Source organism: Oryctolagus cuniculus, chromosome 5, assembly GCF_964237555.1.
Source record: "Oryctolagus cuniculus chromosome 5, mOryCun1.1, whole genome shotgun sequence".
NCBI lineage: Eukaryota > Metazoa > Chordata > Mammalia > Lagomorpha > Leporidae > Oryctolagus > Oryctolagus cuniculus.
The window spans coordinates 38319523-38327676 of record NC_091436.1 but is presented as its reverse complement, the minus strand read 5'-3'; the positions used below and the strand labels follow the sequence as shown (position 1 = coordinate 38327676).

At 40.1% G+C, this 8154-nt stretch overlaps 1 pseudogene; it reads left to right on the top strand.

Annotated features, from left to right (window-relative positions):
* Positions 1-210: 210 nt before the first annotated feature.
* The window catches only part of LOC103344976 (protein SET-like), a 29197-nt pseudogene continuing 21253 nt past the window's right edge, over positions 211-8154 (top strand).

Below are 8154 nucleotides of genomic sequence, written 5' to 3'. Positions count from 1 at the left end.
CATGCGTTAGAGACTTGGCCCTAAAGCACTACATTAATGGCTCTAAGAGGGTGGAAGCTCAATGTGTTTAGAGACAAGGTCTTTGGGAAGTGATTACACAGGATTAGGTTAGCAAGGTGGGGCTCCCTGCCCATCCCCTCTCCTTTCCTTCTCTTCTCATCCCCTACTGCCAGCCCTCACCACCCCCAACCATAATCACAGAGTAGCATCATGTTGATGCCTGCTGCCACAATCAGTACAAAGAAGCTCAACTAGAACCAGGACCCAGACAAGGAGACCTCAGAACAGCAAGAAGCCATTGAACATGTATGAGGAGATTTTGAAAATTGAACAGAAATATAACAAGCTCAGCCAACCATTTTTCAGAAGTCAGAACTGATGGCCAAAATCCCAAATTTTGGGATAACAACATTAGTCAAGCATCCACACTTAATGTGCACTGCTTGGGGAGAGAGATGAAGAGGCATTGCATCATCTGACCAGAGTTGAAGTGACAGAATTTGAAGATTAAATCAGACTACAGAAGAGATTTTTTATTTTGATGAAAATCCTTACTTCAAAAATAAAGTTCTCTCCTAAGAATTTCATCTGGATGAGAATGGTGATCCATCTTCAAAGTCCATTGAACGCAAATGGAAATCTGGAAAGGATTTGACAAAATGTTCAAGTCAAATGCAGGACAAAGCCAGCAGGAAGAAGAAGCATGAGAAAGAAGAGAGTTTCGTTATCTGTTTACTAATCATCCTGCTGCAGGTGCACATGAGTCAGGGGAGGCTGTCAAAGACAGTATTTGGCAGAATTCCATTACAGTACTACTTGGTTCCTGATATGAGTGGTGAGGAAGGAGAAGGAGATGAACATGATGATGATGACCCTGATGAAGAAGGAGGATTGAAAGACATCAATGAAGAAGGGGATGAAGATGAAAGTGATTGTACAATTTGGAACATGCTCAATCAGACTTGCCCCAAATGGTAGAGTTAGAAAAGTGCCAGGGGATTCGAATTCAATCTTATCAAGGTGGCATGTACCAATGCCATCTCACTAGTCCCAGTGATCAATTTCTGTTCACAGTTGATCATAATGATAGGAATAAGAGTCAGAATGATCACATAAACAAGACTAGTGTCTGCAAATACTAGCTGATAGAATAAAAAAGGGAGAGAATGATCCAACATGGGAAGTGGGATACACAGCAGACTCATAGAATGGCAGATGTCCTAAACAGCACTCTGGCCTCAGAATCAGCCCTTAAGGCATTCAGATCTGGCTGAAAAGCCCATGAGAGTATTTTAGGCATGGAAAGACAAGACACTCTGGAAAAAAAAAAAAAAAGACCTAAATGAAAGATCTCTGCGAGTGAGATCCCAGTGGAAAGAACAGGTCATCAAAGAAGGAGGTACCTTTCTGTGAAGGGAGGAGAGGACTTCCACTTTGACTATGACTTTGTCTAAGTATGATCAGAATCGGTGAACTCCAAAGGCTTCCATAGCCTTGGCAACTCATGACAAGAGCCTAGGGTGATTAGTGATGCCATAAACAAGAGTGTCAATTGTTAAGTCAACAGAAGTCATTGTGCACTTACTCTCCATGTATGATCTCTTTCCTTAATGTGTTGTACAATGTGAATTAATGCTATAACTAGTACTCAAACAGTATTTTACACTTTGTGTTTCTGTGTGGGTGCAAACTGTTGAAATCTTCACTTAATATATACTAAATTGATCTTCTGTATATAAAGATAATTGAAAATGAATCTTGATGTGAATGGAAGGGGAGAGGGAGTGGGAGATGGGAGGGTTGTGTGTGGGAGGGAGGTTATGGAGGAGGAAAAAGCCACTGTAATCCAAAAGGTGTACTTTGGAAATTTATATTTATTAAATAAAAGTTAAAAAAAAAGAAAGATAAGTTAGGAATCTGATTGAAATCCCAAAGACTTCAGCACTTTGGTGCATAAACTTGAAACTACTTAAAATTATAAAACTAGTTTGTTAATATTCAAAGCTCACATTTTTATAAAGCACAGCTCACATTTAGTCCATTGCAGCTTTTGATAAAGTATGTTTCTGCTGAGATAGAAGACAGAAAGCATGACCTAGTTAAAACTAGGCAAACTAAGCTTGAAAGTTGATCAAAAAAATCAAAAAGAAACTACTTTGCAAAAATTCTCTTGTTAAAGTATCTTGAGAATAAGTTGGCAAGATTTGAAAAGATCCCAATCTGAATTAAGATAGAACACTGTAGTTTTCCATGTGATCCACACACACACACACACACACATACACACATACACACAAGACTGTCATTCGCTTCATTAGAGAGGCAAATTTTATTATAAGATGACATTTTTAAAAGACTAACTCGTTTCATTTTCCCCACTTCACTCTTCTTTTTAGTAGGCCCACATCCTCTTCTGTAAGACATTTCTAAGTTTGGCAAACGCAGGAACAGGCAGTATGGCATATCCCATTAGGCCAACACTTGCGACACCTGCGTCCTGTATCAGAGTGCCAGTTTGAATACCAGCTACCTCACTTCTGGTCCAGTTTCCTGCTGATGAACACTCTGTTGGACAGCAGGTGGCAGCTCAAGTGCTTGACTCCCTGTCACTTATATGGGAGACCAGGATGGAGTTTCAGCCTCCTGGCTTCTGCCTGGCCCAGCCCTGGTTGTTGTTGGCAATTGGAGAGTGAAAGAGTAGATGGAAAAATCTTTCTCTGCATCACTCTTCCTTTCACATAGATGAAAATTGTTTGATTTGAAAAATTGTTGGCAGACTCAGTTTTACCTATTCTTTATATCATAACAGACAAATTTGAGGTTTGTGGTTGCTTTACTGTAATCAATCAATGGGATAAACAACCAGACAGAAAAGTTAATAATAAAGCAAACAGTTTTTTTTAATTTTGTATTAATTTTTTCAAGAAGCAAAGAGAAACAAAGTTCCACCCAATAGTTCACTTCCCAGATACCCTCAATGGTCAGGGCTGGGCCAGAGCTGTCACTGGGATTTGAGACTACAATACAGATCTCCCACATGGGTGGCAGGAACCCAAATACTTGAGTCATCACCATTCCATTCCAGGGTCTACATAAGCAGCAAGCTGGAGTCAGGAATCAAACCCAGGTCATCTGATATGGGAGGCAGGTGTCTTATAAACTATACTAAATGCTCACTCCCCAAGAAAACAACTTTATATGAATAGCTGAATGTCTCACAAAAGACTGTTACCCAAAACACACAAAACAACTCTTAAAACTTAACGATAAGAAAATGAACAGCCCGATGTTAAAAATGGGAAAATATCTGAACAAACACCTCATCAAAGAAGTTAAAGATGGAAAGCAGAAGAAAAGATGTTCACTCTCATATGTCACTGGGATTGCAATTAAAACAACCCACCTGATAGCCAAAATCCAGAGCACTGACAATATCAAATGTTGGCAAGGATATGGAGCAAAAGGAACTCTCATTTATTGCTTGTAGGATACAAAATTGTAGTCACTGCATATAACAATGTGGTAGTTTCTTCCAAAATGAAATATACTTTTACCATATGACCCTGCAATTCTACTTTTTGGTATTTGTCCAATGAATTGAGAATCTTTCTATACAAAAACTTACACATAGATATTTATAACAGCTTTATACAAAATTGCCAAAATTTAGAGGTAGTCAAGCTGTCCTTTAGTAGACTAATGGCTAAATAAACTGATGCCTCCAGACAATGGACTATTATCCAGCACTACAAATAAATGGACTGTCAAGCCATGGAAGGATATGGAAAAGCTTAAACACGTATTACTATGTAAAATAAGCCCATCTGTAAAGGCTATTTACTGTATGATTCTAATCATATGATATTCTGGAAAAGGCAAGTCAATGGAAACAGTGGAAAGATTGGTGTTGCTGGCAGTTAAGGAGAAAAGGAAGGGTGACTAGGAAAGCACAGAGGACTGGGGGACAGTAGCACAATTCTGTAGGATCCTTTGCTGGTAGGTACATGTCAGTACACATTTGTCCAAACCCACAGGATGCTCAACACCAGGAAGGGACCCTAATGTAAACTAGGGACTTCGGTTGATAATGACGTGTCAGCACAGTCATTGATTGTAACAAATGTGCCACCGTGGTTCAGGACATGGGCACAATGTATAGGGAGGGGAATGGAAACTCTTAACTGCTTAATTTTGCTGTAAGCTGAAACTGCTCTAAAAAGGGGAGGGGAGGTGTTGATTTTTTAAATACTGAAATCTTATTTCTAGTTTGACTAAAAATAGCCTATCAGCAGCCTAAAGTTCATGGTTCTCAAATTGCACAAAGCCCTGGGCAGCATCACTTTCTCTTGCCCTTCCTTCTTCAGATTGCCCTATATTTTCAAATTCATTTTCACAACTTACCCTGGAAATCTCCCCAATCTCTCCTTCCTCTCAACCCCAAAAATCCTTGGGTCATGGAGAAATGGGAGAGTAAAAATTAGTTTAATGATAAGATTTAAACAATTTAAAGTAGGTATGAAAGACTGGAATTCTTTCAGCCCTTATGGCATTCAGATCTGGCTGAAGAACCCATGAGAGTATTTTAGGCATGGAAAGACAAGACACTCTGGAAAAAAAAAAAAAAAAAAAAACAAAACCACAAAACCTAAATGAAAGATCTCTGCGAGTGAGATCCCAGTGGAAAGAACGGGCCATCAAAGAAGGAGGTACCTTTCTCTGAAGGGAGGAGAGAACTTCCACTTTGACTATGACTTTGTCTAAATAAGATCGAAGGCGGCAAACTCAAGAGGCTTCCATAGCCTTGGAAACTCATGACTAGAGCCTAGGGAGATTTCTAACGCCATAAACAAGAGTGTCAAATTGTTAAGTCAACAACAAGAGTCACTGTGTACAAACTCCTTATGTGGGATCTCTGTCCTTAATGTGTTGTCCAATGTGAATTAATGCTATAACTAGTACTCAAACAGTATTTTACACTTTATGTTCTGTGTGGGTACAAACTGACGAAATCTTTACTTAATATATACTAAATCGATCTTCTGTATATAAAGATAATTGAAAATGAATCTTGGGCTGGCGCCACAGCTCACTAGGCTAATCCTCCGCCTTGTGGCGCCGGCACACTGGGTTCTAGTCCCAGTCGGGGCACCGGATTCTGTCCCAGTTGCCCCTCTTCCAGGCCAGCTCTCTGCTGTGGCCAGGGAGTGCAGTGGAGGATGGCCCAAGTCCTTGGGCTCTGACCCCATGGGAGACCAGGATAAGTACCTGGCTCCTGCCATCGGATCAGCACGGTGTGCCGGCCGTAGCGCGCCGGCAATGGCGGCCATTGGAGGGTGAACCAGCGGCAAAGGAAGACCTTTCTCTCTGTCTCTCTCTCTCACTGTCCACTCTGCCTGTCAAAAAAGAAAAAAAAAAGAAAAAAAAAAGAAAATGAATCTTGATGTGAATGGAATGGGAGAGGGAGCGGGAGATGGGAGGGGTGCGGGTGGGAGGGAAGTTATGGGGAGGAAAAAGCCATTGTAATCCATAAACTGTACTTTGGAAATTTATATTTACTAAATAAAAGTTTTTTAAAAAAGACTGGAATTCTTATTAAATTAGAAGTATATTATTCAAGTCCCAAAGGTTTGTGGAGGATAATCTGAAAGCAGGCACCCGATGGGGTCTTTTGTTCACTCTGAATTGTCATCATCAACTCCTCTCATCCGTACCTCAAACCTTGCAGGGTAATGACACCCTTCTTCTGAAAACATCATGGATGAGTGGCAAGTCAGGTGCTACTGCTCAAAATGCTCCATATCTGTGAATTCTAGATTTTGTGATAGCCACCAGTGATGGTAAACGCAGGCGGTTGCATGAGGTGAGTCTAGATTGTGCTAGAACAATTCTCAGATCATAGGGCAGTGAGACATGGTCCTTGATAAATGAAACCATGATGACCATCTCTTCCCTGCTCACTCTTACAGGATGTTAGCTTTACTAGGGCTTCAAAATGTAAGTGTGGGACAAGTGATTGGCATACCAGTTATTAAGACATTGCTTAGGATACCAGCCTATTATACCAGAGTACCTAACTTTGAATCCTGGCTCTGCTCTTGATTTCAGCTTCTTGCTAATGTACACTGGGAAGCGGTAGATGATGGCTCAAGTATTTGCATCCCTTCTACCCATCTAGGAGACCCAGACTGAATTCTGGGTTTTTGGCTCTGCTTGACTCAACTTCAGTTGTTGTGGACGTTGAGAGATCTCTCTGTCTGGCTCTCTCTCTCTCTCTCTCTCTCTCTGCATTTCAAATAAATAAATAAATGTGCACATTTTTTGAAAACAAAACAAAACATGAGTGGGACAGACTATTATATGGCATTAGTGTCCTATTAGTGTGTTTGGCACATGTACTGGTTGTCTGGGACAATCTAGTTTACACCTATTTTTCCAGCAATTATCAATAGCTCCCCCTTGCACTCTTAAGTGCATCCCATTTTTGGCAATAGGTAATAAGGTCACCCTAGCTGTGCGGAAAACTGACCCACTGTTTTAACAGACTTTTAACTGATTTTAGTGAAAGGAAAGCAATCGGCATATAGCTACTCTATAATGAGTCCTCCAGAAAAAAACAGAACCAATAGGACATGTAAATACAAAGAGATTTATTTTCAGTTGTTGGTTCATGTGACCATAGAGGCTGGCCAATCAAAAGTTTAGGGGTGGGACAGCAGCCTAGCAACCAAGGAAGAGCCAGTATGGAAGTTTACCTATTGAAAAAATTCCTCTTTGAGAGAACATCAGTCTTTTCTTTTATTCATTCAATTGAATGATCGTGTTAGGAAAGGCAATCTGCTTTACTCAAATCCACTGATTCAAATGTAAATCTCATCCAAAAATATCACTACAGAAACCTCCAGAATCATGGCCCAAATACTTGCCAAGCTGACACAGAAAATTAACTATGACAACCACTAACCTGGGTCTTGAGCAACCTCATTTCTTTCTTTTGCTGAAGTTCCCCTCAACTCAGTGCTGTCATGCAAAGTGTCTTGGACTTCCAGTCCTTCCTTTCAGAAGGGATGACAGCACCTGTTTCTATGGATACTGTTTTTGCCTTTAAGAAAAATGAAATAGAGCTAACAGGGCCAATAGTTAAGCACTCAATGGTGCACTAAGAATTCAAAGTTTTCTACGGAGAGGAATGACAGGTTTTGCTTTAGTAGGAATCCACAGGGCAATCTGCTTCTCATGTATCCTAAACTGAAAGCAAATGCCGCTTTGTAGCGAACTTCCTTTTTCACTAGTCTCTCCCTCAAGAAAGCCTCTGGGTTTTAGGAGTAAAAGGGGATGATACAAGGCAGAAACTTGAACAGTGATCCTTTAACTTCCCATCCAAACCAGGAAACTTCGAGAGCCAAGGGAGTCTAAAAAAGAACTAAGAGGTGATCAATGATTCATATCATTCAAAAGGGGAAGAAGAAATGTAATCTCCCTAGGTTTGTATGTTGGTTGATGTTGAGTTGTTTATTCAAAAGGAATGCTGGGTCTTTAGTGCCTGCCTCTGAATGCATGATCTCTATAAGAATGAGATGAAGCCCACAAATCTAGCAAATTTGCCAATCACGAGGCACCTTTGAGAACATAATGTGATCCTGACATGCATCTCAAATACTAAAATAAAAAGTTAAAAATGTTTATTCTATAATTTGTGCATATCTATAGAAATGAGTAATGTCAAAGATATAAACTGAAAGATCTAGGGAAAATGCCATCATCTAAATTTAGGATATTCAAAAATTAGAATTTCTGAAATTGATTAAAGAAAAATTTTCACACTGTGAATCTCAGTATGGAAAATACCATAAAGAATTATGTTTTTAAATGTTCAAATATCTTCCTACTTGGTGTTAAAAAAAGTTTTTAAAAGATTTGTCAGCCTTTACTGTGTTACTTCTCCAACCATTCCATCTCTTCTTTGCCATATGTGCCAATCAAAACTGAGCCTTCCTCATCCCTCAGGTGGGGTATGTGGGGAAAAAGCATCCACTATTGCCTTGAGCCTCTGTGTTTTCTTGCTGGGCACATAAAGAACCCAAGGCCCCTACTCTTCCTTACCAAAGCCATTTCTGAGGGCTGGGTCTGAAACCTTGAGAGAAGCAGGGACATCTG